The 25481-nt window shown below is 37.7% G+C and overlaps 1 long non-coding RNA gene across 1 annotated transcript in view; it reads right to left on the reverse strand.

Annotated features, from left to right (window-relative positions):
- Positions 1 to 519: 519 nt before the first annotated feature.
- LOC120223120 overlaps positions 520 to 25481 on the reverse strand; it is a 59357-nt gene continuing 34395 nt past the window's right edge. Inside the window, exon 3 of the long non-coding RNA XR_005526206.1 lies at positions 520 to 816. This is a non-coding gene — a long non-coding RNA (uncharacterized LOC120223120). The remainder of the gene's footprint in view (positions 817 to 25481) is intronic.

A 25481-nucleotide genomic window follows, 5' to 3' on the forward strand; every position in this document is an offset into this window, starting at 1 on the left:
AGCACAGTAATTTAATTCTCCACATTAACTAGTGGGCTGCATCACCATGTAGAAAAACTAAGGGTGTACCTTGGGGCACCTGGGTGGCTCAGTTGGTTAAGAAGCCATCTCTCGATTTTGACTCAGGTCATTATTTCACAGTTCATGGGACCAAGCCCCATGTTGGGCTCTGCACTGACACCCCAGAGCCTGCTTAGGATTCTCTCTCTCTGCCCCTCCCCCATGCATACATGCACAAGCATTCTCTCTCTCTCTCAAAATAAATAAACTTTTTAAAAAAGAAAAAAAACTTGGGATCTTTCAGATACTCATGATATACCACATCCCTGGGGCCCATCTGATTTCAAGCCAGTTCTGGTAAGGCTCAGGCCCATAGCCAGTATCCCATATCAAGTGCAAATCACTCAGCCATATGAAATTGCAACTTGGAAGTGTAAGGAAGTTTAATGTCCCACATAGCAAACTGCCCCCATAAAGGATGAGTTCGTACATAGATAGTCGAATCTTTCCATCCTCTGGTGGGACAACCATGAGACAAGTTTTACCTTATGCCGGTAATTAAGCAGCAACCCAGCAGGACTGAGCTTTTGTCTCCACATAGTAGTATGCTGGAGCTGTAGTAAAAAAATACCATAAACTGAGTGGCTTAAAATTTTTTCTTCTCAAAGTTCTGGAGTTGGAAGTCCAAAACCAAGGTGTAAGCCGGCTTGGTTTCTTCTGAGGCCTCTGTCCTTGGTTTGTAGATGGCCAACTTCCCTCTGTGTCCTCATGTGGTCTTTCCTCTGTGCATGAACATATCTATGCCCTAATCTCTTCCTATAAAAACACAAGTTACATTAGGTTAGGGCCCACCCACAGACCTTGTTTTATCTTAACTACCTCTTCAATGGTTCTGTCTGCAAAGCAGTCACTTTCTGAGGTACCAGAAGTTAGGACTTAGACATATGAGTTTGGGGTGAGGGCGCAATTCAGCCCATAACACCTCAGCAACAGAATGCATACTTTATCAGCATTTCCCTCTTCCTGACTCTCTTTTTCCCACCCACATTTCTGTTTCTGTGGATCATCTCCCAAATGAACTGAGAAACCTAACTTTTGTCTCAAGGTTAGTTTTCAGATGAATCCAGTCAACTCTCTCTTTGGTTTAAGAGACCAAATTAGCAATTCCTTGGGGAGGTTAGGGAAAGGTTAGACATACACAGGTCTTATTTTAGAGATATATAAACCTCTTCTATAAACATTATATCATTAATGGAACCTATCAGTTCAAATCAAATTTCCTAGGCACTCTGACCTAAAGATGAGAAACCGAGACAATCAGGTAAGGTGAAGGCATGCACACGAATTCACTGGACTGCCTCAACCCTGTCAGCAGAATTGAGTTTGGTGCAGGATAGAAAGACAAGAGAAGAGAGAATGTGTATCTAAAACTACACGCACATACTGTGATACTCCCCTGTGGGGCAGAGCAAAGTGCCTTCAACAATACAAAGCAGATGATCATCCAGGCAATTTATGTGAATTTTCCCAAAATAGAAAAGTAGGATTTATTACCTGTTAAATCCAGAATATTTTTCTCTTTACTATGAATTCTTCCCATTTGAATTTTGAAATGACAGGATGTTTTCAAGCCAAATGCTATGAATTTTTTTATCACCCTTTGTTCTCCCATGAATTTCTAGTTTCTTTATTTGAATTCTATAAGCTATTAGTCTAAAAGTAGCCATCTTACCTCTAAAAATCTTACCTAAGTCAAACCTTTAGAATAATCTACTAATCACTCAGAATGACCTGTAGGTGTGTATCAATTAATGAAGAGTGAAGCAAAGAAAACAATGCCTAAATAGTTATAAGAGTTGCATCTTATATTAAATGGCCTAACTTACCCATCCTTGTAAAGGATGTAAATGAAAAGAGCTATGACTTCATGAGTCTCTCCTCTGGATCAGTCTCCTTAAATTATTACTACATTTAATATCTTCAAAACCTTATTCTCCATGTTTTTAATATAAGGAAAGAGACTTAGAAAATTTTACTCAACTGTTAAATGACACAATGGGATTTGAACCCAAACATGACTCTGAATCTTTTTACTTCCATTGATTCTAAATCAGGATTGGGAATTAAAATTAATTGGACATCTTTTAGCCGTTATAGGTGGTACCATGTGCAGAAAGAATTTTGAGATGGATCAGAGATCTAAATGTGATAGCTAAAAATAATCAAGCTTCTAAAAGAAAACATAGAAGACTATACGTGTGACCACTGAATAGATTTCATAAGCAAGACTCAAAATATACTGATCAATAAAGAAAAGAACAACAAATTGGACTTTATGATAATTAAGATCCTCTGTTCATCAAAAGATACTATGAATAGAGTAGAAAGCTAGGCCACAAGTTAGAAAAAGATATTTCTAATACATATATAAAAAAGTTAGATCCGGACAATAAGCATTTGGAAAGATGTTCATCCTTAATCATCAGAAAAAAGCAAAATAAAGTCACTGTATACCTACTTGAATGACTAACATTGAAAAATCTGACAAATACCAAGGGTTGATGATAATATAGGAAAACAGGGACTCTCTTCCATTGCTATAGTAATGTTAGATGCTAGAATCACTTTGAAAAACTCATCTCCAATATCTTTGAAAGTTAAACATGAATATACCCTAATGATACGGCACTTATAGTTCCACTTATAGATATATAACCAACAGATGCAAGTGATATCGCTTTTGATATCCATCAAAAAATATGTATGAGAATGTTTGTAATAGCTGTAGTCATAACTAAACTATAAATAACCTAAGTGTTCATCAACAGTAGAATAGGTAAACAAATTATGACACAGTCATAAAATAAAATACTACATAACAATGCAAAAGAACTACTGATACACTAAACAACATAGTTGAATTTCACAGATCTATTGTTGAGGGGAAAATGTCAGACACAAAAGAGCACTCATTATATGAGTGCATTTATATAAAGTTTTAAGACAGACAAGATAACCTCCAGTGAAAGAAGTAAGTTATCCTTGGAAGAGGTGGGATTATTGACTGACAGGGATCACAGAGAGGTTTTCTGGGATCTAGAAATCCTGATTTAATCTTAATCTTAGTGGTTACACAGGTACACATATGTATGTACCTACGTGTGTGCATAAAAAAATCATGACTTGAATTTCAAGATTTACACACTTTACTGTATATAAATTGTATGCTAATCTTAAAAAAAAAGTATAGCTGCTAGCTATCTTCTCTAAGCCTATACAATCAGAAGTAGGTCTGAGGGAGATGGGATACACAGGTATATGTATCTTTTAAAGGTTTTCCAGATTATCCAAGTGATTCTAATGCATGCCTTTGTTTAAATCATTTTATCACCAGATTCAGGTAACTTAACCACTCTGCAAAAAAGTCAGCCCTCTTCGGTATAAGTTCTGGCCATGCAAATAACAAGCTGAGTACCACTGGATAACACGGCCAAGAAAAGAACGGTCTGCAGTAGATGAGTTCTTAGGTCCCTTCCCACACTAATGTAAACCCTGTGACATAAATCCATATCAACTGGCCGACATACGCAAATAAACCCAGCATTAAAATCTAAGGGAAGAAGGTGGTTGCATAACACGATACAATTTCAATTATGGCTGCCCAAAAGTTCTTTCACTCTGAGTGTATTTACATACTATCTTCAGAAATTCAATTTTCTTTATTATTTCTAGGTACTGGTTGAATGGCAAACTCTTAAAAGAAGGCAAATGCATTAAGATATTATCAGTCATTAACATTTCATTATGGATGTGACAACAGATCATTTTCAATTTGATAGCTACCTAAAATTCTACCTTTAAGAACAGGATGTAAAATTAAAGGCAGTTCAGTGTAAAGAACATAGAACTGAGAAACAGGAATGTACTTTCTACTCACACTTACCACTGATTAACCGTATATACTTTGAGTAGGCTCTTTCCTACCCCTAGACCTCAGACCAACCATGTATAAAATGAGAGGATCAGAACAGATAATCCCTAAGTGTCATGAGGACTATAATTCTATGACTCTTCTTAGGCCCTGAAATGGGAAAGATGTAAAATAATCTTGAATTCTGAATGAAGACCTTGGTTTCCTCTCACCTTGAAGGAGAGAGCCACAAAAACTATGGATGGTGGTGGGAAGCTGATGAAGAACACTGAGATCAAGTTTGTTGTTGTTTAAAGGCCAGTTTGAGCCCTTAGGTAAGGGCAGGGGTCTCTGCATTACCTTCGTGGATGGACTGCACAGCGTTTGCCTCTTCCAGAACACTGGCCATCTCAAATGGTGCAGGCAGGTGTAGAAAGGAATACACTGGCTCTGTTCCTTACTTAGGCCAATTCATGTAGGATATATTTATAAACTACTATTGAAGTGCAGAGAGCACAACCAAGTGACCAACCTCCAGAAGCACAGGGTCTTGATGGGCAACTATTCTCTGCCCCTCACCCACCAGCTTTGCTCAACCCCTCAAAACACTGCCCTAGGCCTGGGACTGGCAGGGAGAAGCCAATCATCTGGGAAAGGGTTGCAGTATTGGAGATGAGCTTCTAGGCCTTCAGTGGTAGGACAACTCAAATGAGGGGAATCAAACAGTCACCCAGAAGGGAAGGGGAACTCAAGAAGGATAACAAAGGGGTTTATAAGGGCCCTCCCATGTGTGAAAGGGAAAAATGGAACTAACTCAGTCACATGAAAGCCATTCAGCTCTGAAGCCCATGAAATTTACACTGGATTAGCACAATTATTCCTGTTTTCCTAATGAGATTGAAGAGGATCGTATTTAAAAAGAGGAGTCTCACTCAAAGCTAGCAGCATTTGAACTTTGACATCTTTACTCCCAAGAGTCTCAGGAGAGTGGCCTGTCAGATTTTGATAACTGAAAGAATTAGAGAGGAAACACTGTCTTTCATAATGTGCCATTCTGTCTTAGGAAGTCAGCTCCTACTTCGTTTTTCATGGCCTCTTCCAGGAGTAAATACAGCTAACCCAGGAGTCGCTGGGCCAGGAAATGCAATTATGTGCACCTATGCTTCCTGGCAACTGAATGGAAACTTACAAATTCAAGTAGTGCAGGAAATAGCCATTCAGCTAATAATGGAAACAGGTTGTTACTGGTCTCAGCAGAATAGGGGGCTCACCTAAAACTGTAAGGAAGGGGGCATCTTTCTTTCAAGAGCCTTGCCTCATCCTTGTTTATTTTTAATTGACTTCTTTCCCCCATTCCTGCCTTCCTCCCTCTCTCTTCTTCTGCACCCCCCTCCTTTTCTTTTTAAGCTTTAGATCTCCCTCCTTCCCCTTAAAGAAATATTTAGCTTATACTTGTAATGAGCCTCAGGAAGCTCACTGGGGCCCTGCCTGAACATTGACTGTAATTTAGGGTGAGTTATGTTTCAATTACCTCTATGTTATAGCATACTGGTGAGGGCAGGCATTATGTCATGTCAGGGATACAGGCAAGAGAAAATACGGAGGCCCACATTACAGGAGGTGATGGAGCAGTTTTAATAATATTGGGGGGAAATGGAACATAAATGCCTTTCCAGCTAGACCATTACTGCACATTAGCAACACCACGCGGCCAAAGTCATGGGGAGTAGGACATTTGGAGAAAAGGGCTACAGGTACGGTGGTTACTGGAGTTTGTGCTCTGTATTCAGAAAGAGACAAAAAGTCCTATAAAAACCTTGGAAATACTTCTGTTTTTTCTGTGAATAACGATCTTACCAAAGATATAAAACACTAACTTTCCAATAATAAAAAAAAATCTAATTTCAAGTGAGTTTTCCTGTTTCATGTGAGAAGGATAACTCTTACATGTGGTCTCATTCTCCCTCCTGTTCCCTCTCTCTCATTTTCTCAGCCTCTTTGTTTTCTTGACACAAATAGCAGTCATTGCTCAGAGAATGTGCAGGATCAGGCTGCTTTGTAATTCAAACCCTTTATTCAGCTTACCCTTATGTACTAACGAGGAAAATATGTATTGGCTAAATGGCCTTGTTATGAATGTTTCCAGTTGTGAATGGGGTGGCTCCCCCACCTCAACTAACCTTTCCAAAACTTGACTCCGTTTATAACTTCCAATGGAATTTAGCTAATGCTAATTTCCACCTTTTACTTTTGGCAAAGGACAGGGGAGCCTATATACGTATTTTTCTTGGCATGACTGGTTTCTTTGAAAAGAGTAAGTGGCAAAAATGAGCAGCCACAGCCTGATGATGATCTGTGCTTTGAGAACTGGTGGTTTGTCAGGTGTTGAGCTTGATGAAATACAGCAAGAAAGATGAGAATGTAAAAGGCATTGGCGAGCTGGTCCTTTTAAGAGCTGTTACCTTTGTTCAGTTAAAACAAATATAGTCTGTCTGAGGTGCCTCTTATTTAACTAAGAAGGAATGACTTTAGTAACTAAAATAAATAGCATATATGGTTGGTCTAACTTCCCTCTAATCAAAATGATAGTGTAAGCCTAAAATAAAAAGGACAATATGAAACAAAATAAAATGTACAGAAAACATATTGGGAAATAAAATAAAGTCAACTGGGGTTGAGAAAGACCCATGATAAAGAAAAATAATTATTGTATGTGTGTTTAATGATCTTTTTCTCCTTGTAGATGTAAATTAAACTTGCTGGAGAAATTTGAAAATTTCATATAAATGTTTTAAAAAAACACTCAGTGATTATATCAATTATCTCTACCTTTTTAAAATGATTCTAGCTAATGTTTTGACAAATTCATTCATTCATTCATCCAACAATTATTCACTGACTACCAACTATGAAAAGAGCACCATTTTGCTCAATATGAAATGAAGACATCTACTGCACAAGACAAGCCTGGTACATAGCCCCCTGCAGTTTACGTCCTGTTGACAGTGTTAAAAACATGACACTGGGCCCCAAACAAAGCTGCTTATGCTAAGTCTGACATCACCAGACCAAGACTTGACTTAATTATAGTTTTGACTCTCTCAGAAATGGAATCTGAACCCAATCTTGAATCACTTGATCAGTGCTAGTTATGTCATCTGCCTAAGAGACCACTGTCATCTCCTAAAGGAAAGTAACTGCAATACTAATCTACTTTTTTACCAAGTAGAACTTCCTTGTTCCCTGTCTCTTCTGCCTATAAAAGGCTTTCATCCTAGAGATACTGGGTGGCTCAGTTGATTAAGCGTCCAACTCAATTTTGACTCAGGTTATGATCACATAGTTCATAGGACCGAACCCCACATAGGACTTCACACTGAGCCTGAATCTCTCTCTCATAACGACTAAATAAACTTAAAAAAACAAAAAGCCTTCCATCTTGTACTGCTCATCAGAGCTTCTTTCTATCTGCTAAATTGAATGCTGCCCAATTCGAATAGATTTTTGCTCAAATAAACTCCTAAAATTTTTATATCCCTTATTTTTTTTAACAGCAGAAATAGCTAATAAATCAAATATTTGCAGTTTGTGATGCATTTGAGGAAGCAACATGTGTGTCACAGCACAATAGTAGAGAAAGAAGTTTAAAAAGTCTTCAGAAAGGGGTGCCTGGGTGGCTCAGGTGGTTAAATATCTGACTTCAGTTCCAGTCATCACGGTCTATCTTATGGTTCACGACTTTGAGCCCTACATCAGGCTCTGCACTGACAGCATGTAGCCTGCTTGGGATTCTCTTTCTCTCTCTCTCTCTCTCTCTCTCTCTCTCTCTCTCTCTGTCTCTCTGTCTTTCCCCCACTTGTGCTCTCTTTTTCTCTCTCAAATAAATAAACATTAAAATAAGTCTTCAGAAAAATCAGGATATATAATGCAGATGTGATTTTGCATCTTGCTTCATTCACTTAACAGAGTGCTGTGAATGCTCTTATATCACTAAATACTCTTTGAAAACATTTTAAATAGCTAGATAGTCTGTCTTTTAGGCAAACCTTAATTTATCTACTAATCTTTTTGGTTTTTTTCCTATGGCTTTAATGCTGAGAAAAACTTTTTTCCCCAAAATATCCGTTAAACAGTCACATATATTTTATTCTATTATCATTTATATAATGATATATGTTATATTTAATGTTTTTATATATTGTATTATGTATAATATATATTACATTATATATGCTATATTTTTAAATTCATCTGTAATTTATTTTGATATACATGATAAAAAATAAATTAGGTTTTCTACATATACAAAGTTAAAATAACAATTCCTGGATCACACATAGCTTCTTCATTATTTTATGATGCACTATTTGCTACATATCAAGTATTTGAGTTTATTCTAGGATTCCAAATTCTATTGTCTGTCTGTATATATTTAACATCAAAGGATTTAAAATTTCTTAAGCTATATAATCAATTTTAATGTGCAGTAAGATACATCTCCTTCTTGATTTTCCAATTTTTCAGTTGCATTCCTACCAGTTTATTTTACAAGCAAATTTTAGAATTTCTTTTTTAAGAATAGCTACAAATTAATATGTAGAGTTAAATCCTCATTACTGATGGATTCCATATATGCAAATTTACCTATTCACTAAAATTAATTTGTTACTCCAAAATCAATTCTCAGAGTACTTCCGTGGTTATTTACAGACCTGAGCAGAAGAGCAGAAACTGTGACTTGCCTAACACACACGTTCCCAGCTAACGCTGGACAAGGCGCTGCTCCACCTTCTTGCGAAAGCTCTCATACTGTACACAAGTATTCTTTCCGTGATCTAGTTAGTGTCATGTTTTCCACATTTCTGTACTTTTTGCAGGTAATTTTGCAGGTGAGTCACTGTTTAAAGTGGTCACCATAAGTACTGTGAAGTGCTATCTAGTTCATTAAAATCATGATGTGCCTTACAGAGAAAAATGCATGTTTTAGATACGCTTGGTTCAAATCCATGTGTTATAGTGCTGTCGGGCAAGAATTCAAAGTTAATGGACAAGCAATATATATTAAATAAGGTGTATTAAAACAAACAAACAAACAAACAAACATAAAACAGTCATATACTATTTCCTTGGTGAAAAAGTTGTAACCACAGTGTCTCAGGAACCTAATCATGTATTTCCTATATTTCAGAACAATGGTTCAGAATTCTCTAATTCAGGGTTCATAGCAACTTTACAGTACATAGCTACCACACACAATGAGATCAATTGTATTTTTATAGATAATGCTTTAAATCAAAGTATTAACTTGAGAAGGAGTCACTTCTTTAAAATAAAGAGCTCTCATGAATAAATCATGGGAATAAAAGACAGCATAAGGAAGACAGTCAATAATACTGGAATAGTTGACAGGTTGCAACTACACTTGGGGCGAGCACAGCATAATGTAGAGAGAAGGGGAGTCACTATGCTACACACCTGGAACTAATGTAACGTTGTAGATCAACTATACTCAAATTTATTTTATTTTATTTTATTTTATTATTATTATTTTTTATTTATTTCTAGGAGAGAGAGAGACAGCGTGAGCAGGGGAGGGTCAGAGAGAGAGGGAGTCACAGACTGAAACAGGCTCCAGGCTCCGAGCTGGCAGTGAGCACAGAGCCCGACGCGGGGCCCGAACCCACGAACCACGAGATCATGACCGAAGCGAAAGTCGGCCGCTTAACTGACTAAGCCACCCAGGGGCCCCAAATTTTTTTAAAAAATTAAAAATAAAAGAGCTCTCATCTAGCAATTTATTTCACAATTTCTCTCATAATGCCATCATTGTACTATGTTCATTCCCAGGGATTGTATTTTTCTTACCTGCGACTGTGAATGGAATTATTTTCCTCTTATATTTTCTAAGGAGCTACTCTTGGTTTACAGAAGTGCTATTAGTTTTCACAAAATTACTTTGTATATAGTCATGTTGCAAAAGTCTTATCAATTATTATACTCAAGTTATTTTTTTTCTAAAAATAAAATAGTATACAAAAAATACTAATTATAATCCCTATCCCAATTATTTTGTTTTGTTTCAATTTTTCACTTTATTTTACTGAAAGAATTTTTAGAGCAGGCATCTTTCTTTTGCTCTTCATTAAAATGGGACGATTTAGGGGTATCTGGCTGGATCAGTTGTGTGGCTCAGTTGGTGAAGCATGTGACTCTTGATCTCAGGATTGTGAGTTCAAGCCCACATTGGGTGAAGGGACTGCTTAAAATTAAAAAATCTTTTTTTAAAAAATGGGACAATTTCTAATGTTTCACACTTAAATGTAAAGCTGGATCTTGATTATCATGTTATAAAATGTTTTCTAAAAACAGTGTGGAGGTTCCTCAGGAAACTAACAATAGAACTCCCCTATGACCCGGCAATAGCACTGCTAGGAATTTACCCAAGGGATACAGAAATGCTGAGGCATAGGAGCACATGTACCCCAATGTTCATAGCAGCACTCTCCACAATAGCTAAAATATGGAAAGAGCCTAAGTGTCCATCAACAGATGAATGGATCAAGAAGATGTGGTTTATCTATACCATGGAATACTACATGGCAATGAGAAAGAATGAAATCTGGCCATGTGTAGCAACATGGATGGACCTTGAGGGTGTTATGCTGAGCGAAATAAGTCAGGCAGAGAAGGACAAATATCATATGTTTGCACGTATAGGAGGATTAGGAGGAACTTGACGGAGGAACAAGGGGGAGAAGAAGGGCGGAAATGGTGGGGGAAAGGGAGAGAGGCAAACCATGAGAGACTCTTGAATGCTGACAAAAACTGAGGACTGATGGATGTGGGGGGGAGGGGGGATGGGCATGGAGGAGGGCACTTTGGGGATGAGCACTGAGTGTTATGTAGAAACTAATTTGACAATAAACTATTTGTAAAAAAATAAAAAATAAAAAAAAATGTTTTCTAAGAAATGTGATAGAATGGATGGTAAATATGATCAGAAGCTTATCTAATTCCTGAGATAATCATCTCCCCCTCTTATCTCTTGATCTAATTAATTGATCTCTTAATATTAATTCATCATTATATTCTATATGTAAATGTTACATTGTATTTATGGATCATATTTATGCTATATTTGGTTTTTAGTTTAGCTTAGTTTTTTTGTTTTGTTTTGTTTTTGTTTTGGGAAGAGAGCATGAGAACAGGGGAGAGAGGCAGAGAGAGAGAGAGGAGAGAGAGAGAGAGTTCCAAATGCTCAGTGCTCATTGGGGAGCCCTACACAGGGCTCAATCCCATGCCCCTGGGATCACAACCTGAGCCAAAATCAAGAGTCCAACCCTCAATTGTCTGAGCCACCCAGGTGCCCTTAAGATATATTTGGATTCAATTTATTCATAGGTTATTTAGGTTTCACCTCTCTATATAAATAAGATTTTATTTAAAGATGGAAATACAGATAGCTATGTAGTCTATAGTTCTATGTGTATTTTTTTCTGCTTTTACTGTCAGGTTCGTTATCTAAATTTGATTGTTTTATTTTATTTTATTTTTATTTTTATTTTTATTATTTTGAGAGAGAGTGAGAGCAAGTGAGCGTAGGGCAGTGAGAAGGAGGGTCAGCATAGAGCCCAATGAGGGGCTCAAACTCACGAACCTGGGATCATGACATGAGCCAAAGTCAGATGCTTAACCAACTGAGCCTCCCAGGTGCCCCTGAATTTGATAATTTTATGATATTAAATCAGTAACTTGATATGTTTTTCTACATTCTATTCCCTAAGCTTTTGAGAAAATGTCCATACATGTAAACATTGGAAGCTGAAATGTTAAAAATATATATTTCTATAATAAATTTTTTAGTTTGTTTAATTTTTAATGAGACCAGGCTTTCCCCTAGACAATTGTTAATAATTAGCACTTTCTGGGAAACTGTTCATTGCATTTATATTTTCAAATTTATAAGCATAGTGCTATGGTCTCAATGTGTACTCTAAAATTCATATGTTGAAAACCTAATGCCCAATAATGGTATTAGGAGTTGGGGCCTTTGGGAGGTGATTAGGTCGGTGAAAGCAGAGCCCTCCTGATGGGATTCATGCCTTTATCAAAGAGCCTGCAGAGAGATCTCTCACCCTTCTACCACGTGAGGCCACAATGAGAAGTTGTGGAAGGCCTTGGCCAGGACTGCCCAACCCCCGCCATGCTGGCACTGTGATTTTGGACTTCCATCTTCCAGAACTGTAAGAAATAAATTTCTGTTGTTTATAAGCCATCCAGGCTATGGAATTTTGTTATAGCAGTCTGAATGGACTAAAGCACATTATATGACATAGAGTATTATTTGTAATTTTTTAAAAAATTCTCTTTTTAAATTTCCTTTCCCATGTTTAATTTCTGTTTTACTTTATTTTTGTTATTATTATTAATTAGGCTTCCCAGAACATGTCTATTCTTTGCTGGTTGGTTTTTAAAATGACCACAAGTATTTAGAGAGAAGAGTGGAGAATTCTGAGAATGGTTGAGGACATTCTTTAATAAAGGAGCGGGTGTGGATGGGAAGATAAAAGTCTAAGACAGGGTGCATCCTCATGTTACGGGGGTAAGGAAGACAGCGCTGTGAGCCGGGAGGAGCTGGCACGCTTGCTTCTGGGAGCCCCAGAGGCAGCAGATGAAGCGTAACCTGCAGTTAGGAAACACACTCGGCAGCGGGCATCTGTAATGGTAACAAATAGTACGCCGCTTTACAATCTTGAGCAAGATGGGAAGGATTCATATTATGTAGCTTTAAAATTATTCTGGAAGAATTCATGCAAAAGTTTACAGATCAAGGCAGGAAGGGCCTTCCAGGAGGTTATTAAAGTCCTGGTTTAAAAAGTGAGTAGAAAGAAAACAGATAAAATATTCCATGGTTCTGGTAAAAATACACTGCTTATCCAAATAGAGATGTTCATCTGACAAGCAGGAAAGTATTTATGGGGAGGTCTGGACAGCAGTATCTTTTCTCAAAATCTGGGATAGTTTTCTTTTGGTTTCTGGAGAAAAAGTTGGTACTAAATAACTTCTCAAACAGAACTTTGAGGAACTCTGTCTAATAGTTCCTATGCATAGTGTCCTATGCACGTGGGGCATGGAAGAGAAATAAATAGAAGCTTATCCCAAAGTTTTATATGACAATACAGAAGAAAACTGGGAAAGGCTGAAAGTTTAATGGGAGAAAAATAAAATGAGGTACTTTTCTGATTTCTTAGGTGTGGGGAATCTACATGTGATTCCATGTTGAGCTGCACTGAGGAGATTATCAAGCGCAATTATGGGTGGAGGGATATGTGAAGTTAAGAACTAGAAAAGAAAATAAAAAGTTATTATAATAGTAATAATGTCCCATTATTATTCTATAGGTATCAGCTTTTAGTGATTCTGATGTTACAGATGAAGTACTATTTTACATGCCTTATCTGGTGTCATTTTCCCAAGGATACTTGAAGGTAGATTCTATTACTCACACTTTAGAAAAGGAAACAGGAGCCTGATGAGTTAAAATAAAAATAACTTGTTTTAGTCCATGCAGATAATGACTGGAAGAAGCAGAATCTAAGGCCAAGGATTTCAGCTCCAGATCCTGGGTTTTGTTTTTTTTTTTTTTTAATGTTTTTTTATTTGTTTCTGAGAGACAGAGAGAGAGAGAGAGAGAGAGAGAGAGAGCGTAAAGAGGGGAGGGGCAGAGAGGGAGGGAGACACAGAGTCCGAAGCAGGCTCCAGGCTCTGAGCTAGCTGCCAGCACAGAGCCCAACACGGGGCTCAAACCCATGAACTGCAAGATCATGACCTGAGCTGAAGTCAGACGCTTAACCGACTGAGCTACCCAGGCGCCCCAGATCCTGAGTTCTCAATCACCATATTATAAAGACCCATTCATATCATGCAGTCACTGAGGCCAGGAAAGAGGAAACAGATAAACTATCTTTGGAAGATAAAAGACAGGCTTGAGATCTCTGGCAGCATTTATGAACAGAAGAGAAAGCAGGGTGCCAATAGTCTCTATCCAGATACAAATGAATGAAACACAGAGAAGGCTTAGAAATCAGTCTTTCCAGGTTTATCCTTACAAAAGAGTGACATTCTGTATTTATCTCTTCATATTAAAAGGAAAATAATTATATTTATATTCATCTATAAGATCAAGTAATATGACATATAAAAAGAGTAAAATAGACTTTAGAAGTACAAGTTCACCCATATATTCATTTATTGAGCAAATATGTATTAAGCATTTTTGGCCAGACCCAATTCTAGGAGTTGTGTGTTTTTTGTTTTTTTTTTTTTAAATATTTATTTGTTTTTGACAGAGGGCAGGAGGGGCACAGAGAGAGGTCAACAGAGGATCTGAAGCAGACTCTGCTCTGGGCAGAGTCTGATAAGGGACTCACACTCACTAACTGCAAGATCATGACCTTAGCTGAAGCTGGACGCATAACCAACTGAACTGCCCTGGTGCCCCTGAGTTGTGGTTTTAGTAGCCACTATGAAGAGATAGGTTATCCTCATGGAGTTTACAGAATAGTGGGAGAATAAGATACTAATCAGTAACCACACAAATATATGATTAAAACCTTGCTTAACTGTAATGAAAGAGCAGTACAACCCTATAAACAGGAGCCCACGACATAGTCTGGCAGGTCAGAGTCTTTCCAGACAAAGTGGCATTTGGGCCAAGAGCAGGAATTACCACAAAGAAAGAAAAGGATGGATGTTGTAAGCAGCAGAGCAGCATGAGGAAATCTCAAGTCAGAGAAAGCGTAGCCAGTTTAAGAGAAAGGCGGCCATGTGGCTGGTGCACAGAGTGAGGGAAGAGCAGATGGGGCTACACAGTAGTTCACATGGGGCCTTGTAGGCCGTGTGAAGGAATCTGCTTTTTATTCCAAGAGAAATGAGAAGCAGTTGGAAAGTTTTCATGAGAACAATGTGTTCAGACTAAGCATTAAAAAGATCTGTGTTGCTTCAATGTGGAGACAGGACAGAAGGAGAGCCCAAGTGGGTGTTGGAGTCCCAGGGATGTCTGCTGTGGAGAGCAGGAGAGATGACAGCAGCTTGAACCAGAGGGATGGCTTGCTGGCAGAAAGGAAGGAAATGACAGCTCACAGAAACAGGGAGCAGAGAAATTCAGCAGAACTTTGTGATAGTTCAGCAAAAAGGGGGAGCTGGAAAGAAGAGGAACGTCAAAGAAGACTAGTGTTAGGGTTTTAAAACTGAATAGGTGATGATACCATTCATCAAGATGAAGAACAGTTTATTGATACTTACTATGAGCTAAGAACCCTACTTTTTGTGTTTTTACTTTTGTTTGTTTTTACCTTGTGCAAAACAGTATTGATTCTATAAAATACTATGTTAGACACCTAATGCCACTGAAACCTCACCACCTAACCCCTCATTTCCACCTCACCCCTGCAAAAATCACTGTGAGGTAGGCAATATTATTACCCATATTTTATAGACACCAAAGAATTAAAACTGAGAGGGAAAGAAACGTGCCTAGCCACATAGCTTGTGGATTGTGGAGATTTGTCTTATTCTATAGAACATTTATATAGAGTATGACAGTTATACTCTATACATACACATGATTAAATGCAAGTTCATTGGTCCAAGTTTAACCTAAAATTGACAACTCAAGAAGGAAATCAAAAGGAATAATGTGGTCATGTAGGAGATGGGAATGGTGTAATTGTGGCTGCAAAAAAGCAACCTGAACATTATAGGCCAAAAAATAAGTAAGTAAATAGGCATTTTTAATAAAATAAAATGATTTCGTTTCTTACTCTTAAAACTAATTCGTAGTCACAATTCACAATAATTTTGGACATTTTTGCATAGTTAATAAATACATCAGAATTTAGGCTTTGAATGATTTATTCCTTTCCTAAAGTCTCACTTGAAAAAATCTGTTGGTTTCAAAACATGAATATTTTGTGACACATGAGAAAAAAAATTAAATGAAAACAGGTTCTAATGCTTCCAGAAGATATTTTCCAAAGCCTGTTTTACTTAAAAATTGTGTCTTCATATTTATGTATTTATTTCCTCCCTAAATATTCCTCCCCTTCCTTCTCTCACCGGTTTCAACCAGAGCCTTTATTCCCAGGAGCCTTCCCCAGGCGGAAGTGTGAAAGCCTGCTTATTACTACCACAATTACCCAGCAAATAAGGAGAGATTTAGGGCCTTTTCCCCACCATTTGCCCCCTTCTCTCATGAGGAAATCAAGCCCTGCCAATGCTGGTTCACTTCTTCTCAGTCTAAGGCAGGACACTGCAAGGCAATACATTTTCATCAAGGCTCACGCACGATCGTGCTCTAGAGGATTGGGGTTTAATGCAATTTATGGGGAGCCACTTTCAAGGGAGATCATGGAACCTCCAGTTTAATTGGGGTGATCTGGAAGGCTTGGCATCTGTCAATAAGCAAGGAGATGGTGATGCGTGAACAGAAATAGAAATTGCTCTGCTCACCCTCCCTATTCTATATGGGGTTTTTTTTTTTTTTTTCTGAAGCTCCTAGCTTTGGTTTTTCTCACTGATTTTCTGATCTTCTTACTCTCCTTTTTAATCTTTGTGTGATTTTCCTACTCTTTATCAAATACATGTCTGAGAGGACCCTCCTTTCTGGGAGTAGGAGCCCCTCCCTTTCCCACCTGTGCCTTCCCACCCTTTCTGACAAAAGCCCCAAAGGGAATAGATGGGAAAGGGGTTGGTGACATAGTGTTCATGCCTTCAGCAACTGAAAAGCAGCTCTAATTATGTATGTAATATTAATTAATTAACTAATCAGAAAATATTAATTATATACTTACAATATGCTAGACACTACAGCAGGTTTTGAGGATATAGCAGTCAATAACACATTATATTCCAGTGAGGGATTAAGTAGAAGCAAAATTTAGAAAAGAAAATATAAGGACACCTGGGTGGTTCAGTCAGTTTAAGCGTCCAACTACAGCTCAGGTCGTGATCTCACGGTTCGTGAGTTTGAGCCCTGCATTGGGCTCTGTGCTAACAGCTGGGAGCCTGGAGCCTGCTTCAGATTCTGTGTCTCCTCTCTCTGCCCATTCCCTGCTCCCATTCTATATCTCTCTCTCTTTAAAACATAAACATTTAAAAAAAGAAAAGAAAATATATAATGTGATCTTTGGTAGTAAGTGCTATATATAAAAATGAAGCATGAAAGACTGTTGGGCATAATGGGATAGAAACATCAATTTTAAATACTGTGGCTGGGAATGTCTCAGTGAGCAGGTATCACTGAAGCAAAGCTCTCAGGCAGGTGAGGGAAGAGTCAGTGGCTATGTAAGGGAGGGGCATCACAAATAGAGAGAACTGCTAGTACAAAGGTCTTGAGGCAAGAGAATGTTATTAAGGAATAACAAGGAGTCCAATGTGAATGGACTCAAGAATAAGAGCAGCATTAGAATATGAGGTATATGAAGTGGGCGAGCAGATCACACAGGACTTCTTGGGCAACTTGAGACTTTTTGACTTTTACTCTGAGATGGAAACCACTTCATGTTTTGAGCACAGAAGAGAGAGAACCATTTCATGCTTTGAGCACAGAAGGGTCACAATTTGACCTAAGGCTGAACAGAATCAGAATAAACTAAGAATAGATAAACTGAGCATATTTATTGAGGTTAAAGAGTATTTAGAATTTTCTTTGTGCCAGATACTGTGTCAGAGACAAACTTGTATAAAAAAGTACTCACTTTTTCAAGGAGTTGTTCTCTCTCAAAAGAGACAGATCAAAATTTGAAAAGCAGTCAGTGGTGCACAGAGATGAAAGATTACAATCCCAAGTAAAGGCTTTTGAACCATTAAGAAGAAGGCTAATAGGAATCTTCCAGAAGTTTCAGCAGAGAAGAAGGGACACACTTAAGACTTCAAGGAGTGAAGAAGTGAGCAGAGAGTGGAAAAAGATTCAGCAAATTTGGTAGCTAGGCCCACAATTCTTTGACAGTCCTTCCCATAAAAGTAGGTTCTTAAACTCCTTCCATTGGATGTGGCATAGACTTAGTGACTCAACTGTGGCAAAAAGAATATGGATGAAGTGGTGGGAGGTCAATTTTGAGATCAGGTTACTAAAAGACTGCGTTTCTGGACTTGGGTGTATTTTCTCACTAGCCTACCCACACCTTCTCTTTACTCCCTTCCACTCTTACTGCTCCACTCTGCTGAAAGCCATTTCATGAGCCACCCTACAGAGACACCAGTGTAGGACAGAACTGAAGGTTGCTAACAGCAGCCACAAACCTTTCAGAGCTCTCTTTAAGTCAAACTTCATCTCCCTGTTGCACTGAAGTGTCTTATGAGTGTTATCTCAGAAACTAAAGGTGGTAAATTTTAAGGGCAAAGACAACATTTGCATTATAGACTTGCCTTTCAGAGCCAAACTGAATCTCTCTTTTTTGGCCTAATTCAAGAAACTCTACCTATATTCCCACCTCTTAAAGAATAACACTTGGTATTAAGAAGTGAAAACTATCCTAGAATGTTCTGCAAGCTCCTCTCTTTTACCTGAGAAAAATATCTGCATCACAACAATAACTTTCAAAGTTTCTTCTTATTATTTCAGATTAATAATATTTGTTTCAGAAAGTGACACATACACTTTTTATTTTTGTTAAGCAAATTATAGATGAGAAAATTTAAGAGTTACCCATATTATTTTATACAATAATAATCATTTCTTAACATTAAGCAAGCATCACCCCAAATATAGATAGAAAAGTGGATGGAAAGATGGATAAGAGATGGACACAGAAACAGAGGCAAAAATAATTCCATAAAAATGGTATCACACTAAAGAATGCTACTTTCTAATTTGTAATAAAAACAAATAAATAAAACATGAGTAAAACTGAAGTAACTGCTTGAATGTGCATAAATATCTGATTTTTAAGATAGGAGATTTTTTCCCAAAAAGATAAAACCATATTTAAGAAGGAAATAAATAAATATTGAGAAGTTGGAGTCATGATGGTTCTTCTGAACTAAATCTGTCCAATTTAGTCAGTATTGATTGATTGCTTGTTCTGAAAAATGGGGAAATTAGCACTCCCACCCACCTGTTCTGCCCCATCTCCAGATTTTTATTATGTTATTTTAATAATATCAAGTTATATATCATTTGCCTTCTGTTCTGAAATGTATTACCATCTTCCTCTTAGTTCTGTATTTTTGCGAACTCAGTATTTACACCAATATCTTTACCACAACATTTACATTCTGAGCTTTTTAAAAATTTATATTTCAGGGGCACCTGGGTGGCTCAGTTGCTTAAGCATCCGACATCGGCTCAGGTCATGATCTCGCGGTCTGTGAGTTTGAGCCCCTTATGGGGCTCTGTGCTGACAGCTCAGAGCCTGGAGCCTGTTTCAGATTCTGTGTCTCCCTCTCTCTCCGACCCTTCCCTGGTCACACTGTCTCTCTCTCTCTCTCAGAAATAAATTTTTAAAGAAAAGCTTTAAAAAAATGTATATTTCAATTGGCTGTATTTTATCAAGTACTTTAAAAAATTATATAGTCCCTTAGTTCTTACATGTTTAGGGACGTCTACTTACTTCCTCTGATACCTAAACAGCAACTCTAATGGCTATAAAATTTATAAACCACACTTTTCCCCCCTCAGAACGTGGCAGATCCTTCCTTCATCTATTCCTTCCTTTCTTCTTTCCTTCCTCCCCTCCTTCCTTCCCCCTTTCCTTCCTTCCTTTCCTTCCTTCCTTTCCTTCCTTCTTTTCTTTCCTTCCTTCTCTTCTTTTTACTTTTTTCATCATTTAATGTTCTTTTAGAGAAATCTGAAGAATACAGATAACTTACTTTTTTTAATTTCTAATTTTTGCCTGAGGAAATTTTTCTTTGTCATCAAAGATCTATTAGAATTGATGAACACTATGTCAGAACATATGTAAAATATGAACAGGGCTTCCCATGTTAAGCATGAGAAAGATGAAAATATTTTGTATGGAAACCATCTATATACATCATAGTAATAAAAGTGAAAGAAGTGGATGGAAAAGGCAAATTAAGAACCAGTTTGGGGGAGGGGGGCGCCTGGGTGGCTTGGTAAATTAAGCATCCAACTCTTAATTTCGACTCAGGTCATGATATCATGGGTTTATGGGTTCAAGTCCTGGGTCAGACTCTGCATGCTTGCTTGGGATTCTCTCTGTCACTCTCTCTCTCTCCCCGTCTTCCTCTTCCTTCCTCTCTCTCTCTGTTCCTCCCCCAGTCACGCTGTCTCAGTCTCTCTCAAAATAAATAAACTTAAAACAAAATTTAAAAAAACCCTCATTTTGGAGGACAGCATAACCTAAGGAGTAAATGGTGAAGTTAGCCACATCTATAAACACTTTTTGTTGCTGTTTTTCCCCATGTTCTGTTGCTTTTTGGCAGTTTGGCTACATTTCAGCTGCATTATCCTAAAACCAAGACATGGTTTAAAAACACAAGACGTAAGTCTAATTTCACCATTCTGTTTGGAGACTTTGCAAAGTTTGGTGAATATAAAGCTGTTCCCGTGCTTTCTTGGGTTCTGACAGCCAGAGATGAAAGCTACCTATATTTCAGTCACTAGTTCTGGGTGACTTTTTATGTGTATATGTGAATATATATATACACACATATTACATAGATTAATACATACATACTGTATAATACATATATTACACTGTATTATAATACACATATTACATAATACAATGTATATATTACAATATAATATATAAAATGTAGACTAGATTTATTTACAAAGCACCTGAAGACCCTACCTCACTCTGCAAGAATAGGACAAACCAACCCCATGCAACGAGGTTCACAACCAGGCCAGATTCATTAAGAAACAAAGTGAATAAAGTGTGTGAATTGATAGTGCAGCCAGAGCCCTCCATCCTGTCACTAAAGCTTGTGCCTGCAATCCAGGGAAAACAGCCAGCTAGTCACAGTGCATCACCATTGTTTATGGCTAGAATCTGTTATGAATGGGCAGTGCCCATGCTATCCTAAGTAACTATTAAATATCCTATATTTTCTATTGCTATGTAAATTATCACAAACTTAACAGCCCCAAACCATGCCCATTTATTAATTGTAGTTCTATAGTTAAGAAGTTCAGGTAGGCTCAAATGAGTTCTCTGCTCTGGGTCTCACAAGGTTGAAATCCAAGTGTCAGCCAGGCTGGGCTCTCATCTGAAACTCTGGGTTCTCTTCCCAGCAGATACAGGTTGTTATCAGAACTCAGTTTCTTGGGGTATAGGACTGTGGCTCCCATTTTCTTGCTAGGATCCTGACAGGTGTTGCTCTCAGCTTCGAGGGTCCACCTTCTGGTCCCAGCCATTTAACTCTCTCACAACCTGGCAGCTTACTTCCTTACATCCAACAGAAGAATCTCTAGTAGAAATACATCTCTTATATAGAGATGATAGAGATAGGATAAAGATATAGATACAGATAGATATTTATATATGGTAGTGTAAACACAAGAGTGACTATCCTATCACACTCAGAGATCCACACTCAAGGGGAGGGGATAATACAAGGCACAAACAACAGTAAGAGAGAATCTTACTGGACATTTCAGGATTCTGTCTATCATACCCTCAATTATGTCGGTAGCTTTGATTCCTTGCCTGCTTAGAATTGCAGTACCACTGGAACCGCTCGTGTTTAGCTGGACTCCTATGCCTAACCCTTTCCTAACTAACTCTACTTCGCAGGTGGATCATTCACAGGCACAAACATAACATTTACTTGGCACATGTTTTGAAGAAACAAATAAAATTGTGTTTGAAAACAAAATAGAATATTTGGGGGAAAGACAAAAGAAAATGAGCAGTATATGAAAAAGAATACTACCCTGCACTCACTTGATGGCTACAATTTAAAAAAAAAAAAAGGAAGAAAATAACAAATGTTGGCAAGAACATGGAGAAATTGGAACCCTCATACATTGTTGATATGAGTATAAAATACTTCAACCACTGTGGAAAACAGTTCAGCAGTTCCCAAAAAGTTAACATAAAATTGCCATATGACCTAACAATTATACTCTTAAGTACATACTCAAAAAATTGAAAACTGATACTCAAGCAAATACATGTATACCAGCTTCACAGCAGCACTAATGTCCATCAGTTGGTGAATGGATAAGCAAATTCTAAATTATACACACAACAGAATACTATTCAGCCATAAAAATGAAGTAAATGCTACTTCATGGATGAACTTCAGAAACATGCTAAGTGAAGGGAGCCTGGGTGGCTCATTTGGTTAAGCATCTGACTCCTGATTCCAGCCAAGGTCATGATCTCGCAATTTGTGACATCGAACCCCACATCAGGCTCTGTGCTGATAGCATGGAGCCTGCTTGGAATTCTCTCTTTCTCTCTCTCTCTCTCTCTCTTTCTCTCTCTCCTCTCTCTCTCGTTCTCTCTGCTTCTACTCTACCTTCTATCTCCCTAAAAAAATAAATAAATAAAAATAAACTTAAAAAAAAGAAACATGCTAAGTGAAAAAAATTCAAACACAAAAGACCACGTATTGTGTGATTTCATTTAGATGAACTATTCAGAAAGGGAAATTAGAAACAGAAAGCAGATTGGTAACTGCCAGGGGCTAGAGGGAAGAGGATTGGGTGAGCAACAGCTAACCAGACACAGGGCTTCCTTTGGGGTGATACAAATTCTTCAGAACTGGATAAAGGTAGAAGTTACACAACACTGTGAATTTATTAAATGCCACTGAATTGTTCACTTTCAAATGGCTAAGCTTATGTTACATAATTTCATCTTGATAAAAAAAAAAAAAAAAAGAACACCAAAAACCAAAAAAAGAAATATCCATTGAGGGAAAAAAAAAAAACATGTCAGTGAAGAAATTCTTCACAACTCTTGAACTGTTTTTCTTCTGGTGTTTCTTTTTCTAATTGGGCTGAAAAAGGAGCAGAGCCACATAGGAGCCTGCCATGTAGGTGAGAGAAATGAGTGTTTGCTAAACCTTTCTTCTCCGTGATGAACAGGAAGAGAAATTCCAGGAGGCAGGTGAGCCTGCACTGTTGCAGCAGTTACAAGCAGCAAGTTTTTAGACTGCTGGTTTTAACATAAACTTGATTCAGTACAAGCAAAGTCCCTGAATAACCAAGACAAAGAGGAGCGTGTAAGTTCCAAGGTGGGTTTTAAGAATATACTCAAGAACAGAATGAAAACAGAAATAAAAGGCAATTGAGAGGGGAGAAAAGACAACCAGCTGTGCCTAAGAGTGGCATTTCTGTTATTCTCTGACACATCCTACTTTAGCCAAAGGTAATATGCAAATGGAGGTCACTGACATTTACACTTCTATTTAATGATGGTTTTTAATGGAAGAAAAATAAAATTATCTTGGCCAAATGTATTCCTATTTATGTTGACGTGTTTAATTCACTTCTATATATTAAAGTTGAGTTTTCCTTAATTAGTTGAGGCATTTCAAGGTAGCAACATGGAAATGATGCTTTCCACCAGCAATCCTGAACTGCAAATATATTCTAATCATTGCACTTCATTCCGCACAGGCTGAAGGACTCATTGAGAGCCACCTCAGAGAATGATGAGGTACACGGAGGAGAAGGCATCCTAGTGGCTGATATCCAGACCCCTTCAGCACCCACCCATCACAGTGCCTTCACTTTGTGTTTGTCTAACATATCATGCTCCCTGATAAGATATTACTGGAAAAGGGGTTTTAAAAATTGACATGCAATTTCTTAAAATGGGTGGAAAATATAAAAATGCACATGTTGGTGACAAGGCTCTTCACTCTCATAAAATTAATAATATAAAAAAGAGACAAATATAGGATGATATATGCTGGAAGCAGTCTATCTCAGTTTCAACTGGTTGCTCTTAAATTAAATTGATCACTTGGGAGTGAAGCCAATGAGAGACTTTTTTTTTTCTTTTTAATGTATAAAACACGAAACATTTCCATGAAAATTATACCTGGAAGACAAGGTCAAATTACAAATTTTATAATATTTTGTAACTCTGAGGATTAACATTAGCCATGAAACATCCAAGTTTCTTGTTCAACTTCAGCTTATCAGACCTTCAAACATATTCTCAGAAATACATTACACACAAAACGAAAGGACTAACTTCACATTTCTCAGCCAGAAGGAGAAAAGCATAACCACGTGATCTTGCCTCAGTCATCCAGCTGACCCTACTGACACTACTATCCGTCTGGTGTCAGTCACACTAATGGTAAGCCTAGAACCCAAGAAAAGTTTACCCACATACATGGGCCTTGCCTACTCAGCATCAAAATTCTTGCACTATCTTGCACTATTCCGTAATTTTATAAAGTCTTCTAAGGCAGGGACCAGTGCCTATGTGTCCGGGTCTCCCCCATGGTATTGAGCACAAGCCTGGTTCTGCATGAATGACCACTGACCATGAAACACACTGGACAATGTGCTGATGTTGGTGATCCTGATCACAGTGACCATGGTAATGGAAAGAACAGACATCAAAATGGAAAGTCCGAGAAGAACTCTTGCTACCAACTTGAATAGAGACAAAATGCTGAATATGTATGAACACTCAACCTGACATCAGCAGGAAACCCACAAACTTTAGCAAAAAATAAATCTCTCTGAAAGAACAAACATGTGATGCTACTCGGATTAAAAATCTTTATCCCTAAAAGTCCCAAAGCAATCACAAACAATACAATTGACCAACTACTTGAAAGGGCAATTTGCTGCTGAGAGCAAAGATTTAGAACTGGGGAGGAATTCTGGCCAGAGTTAAATAATGACAGAAGGATCAAAAATAAGAGAAGGTAAAGGATCAATCGATTGGCTGGCGTGTTTATCCATAATGCAAAGTGGAAAAGATGCCAGCAGCTAACTTTGAGTCCAGTTATTAAAAGAAGAACATTCAGTTTAAGGTCCATGACAAGTGTCATTCTGAAGGTTATTCTGACAAGTGTATAAGGTAACTTCAGCCATACAGCTTCAAAAATATGAAATTTGGCTTAGAAAGATGGAGTAGAGGGTTTGGTCCTCACTAATACTTGATTTCAGGGACACCTGGGTGACTCAGTCAGTAAAGCATCTGACTCAGTTTTGGCTCAGGTCATGATCTCACTGTTCATGAGATTGAGCCCTGTGTCGGGCTCCCCACTGACAGAGTGGAGCCTGCTTCAGATTCTCTCTCTCCCTCTCTTTCTGCCCCTTCCCAAGCTCACGTGCACATGGGCGGGTGCTTTCTCTGTCTCATAAAATAAATAAATAAACTTAAATGTTTTTTTAAATACTTAATTTCTAGTAAGTTCAGATATGAAATTGTTATACACTTCCCTATGGTTGATCTTTGAATTATAAAATGTGCATGTGTTCAAGTATATGTGTTAGTAACCTATTTTGAGAAAAGTTTCTGTTTGAGTAATTGTTAAGCTTAGAAACAAATTTTTAGGCATTATTATATGAAAAAGTTGATAGCATGTTCCTCCACATAGTCCCATAAAATTTCCAAAATCT

The sequence above is a fragment of the Hyaena hyaena genome, unplaced genomic scaffold, assembly GCF_003009895.1.
Source record: "Hyaena hyaena isolate Hyena2069 unplaced genomic scaffold, ASM300989v1 scaffold_961, whole genome shotgun sequence".
NCBI classification, from domain to species: Eukaryota; Metazoa; Chordata; class Mammalia; order Carnivora; family Hyaenidae; genus Hyaena; species Hyaena hyaena.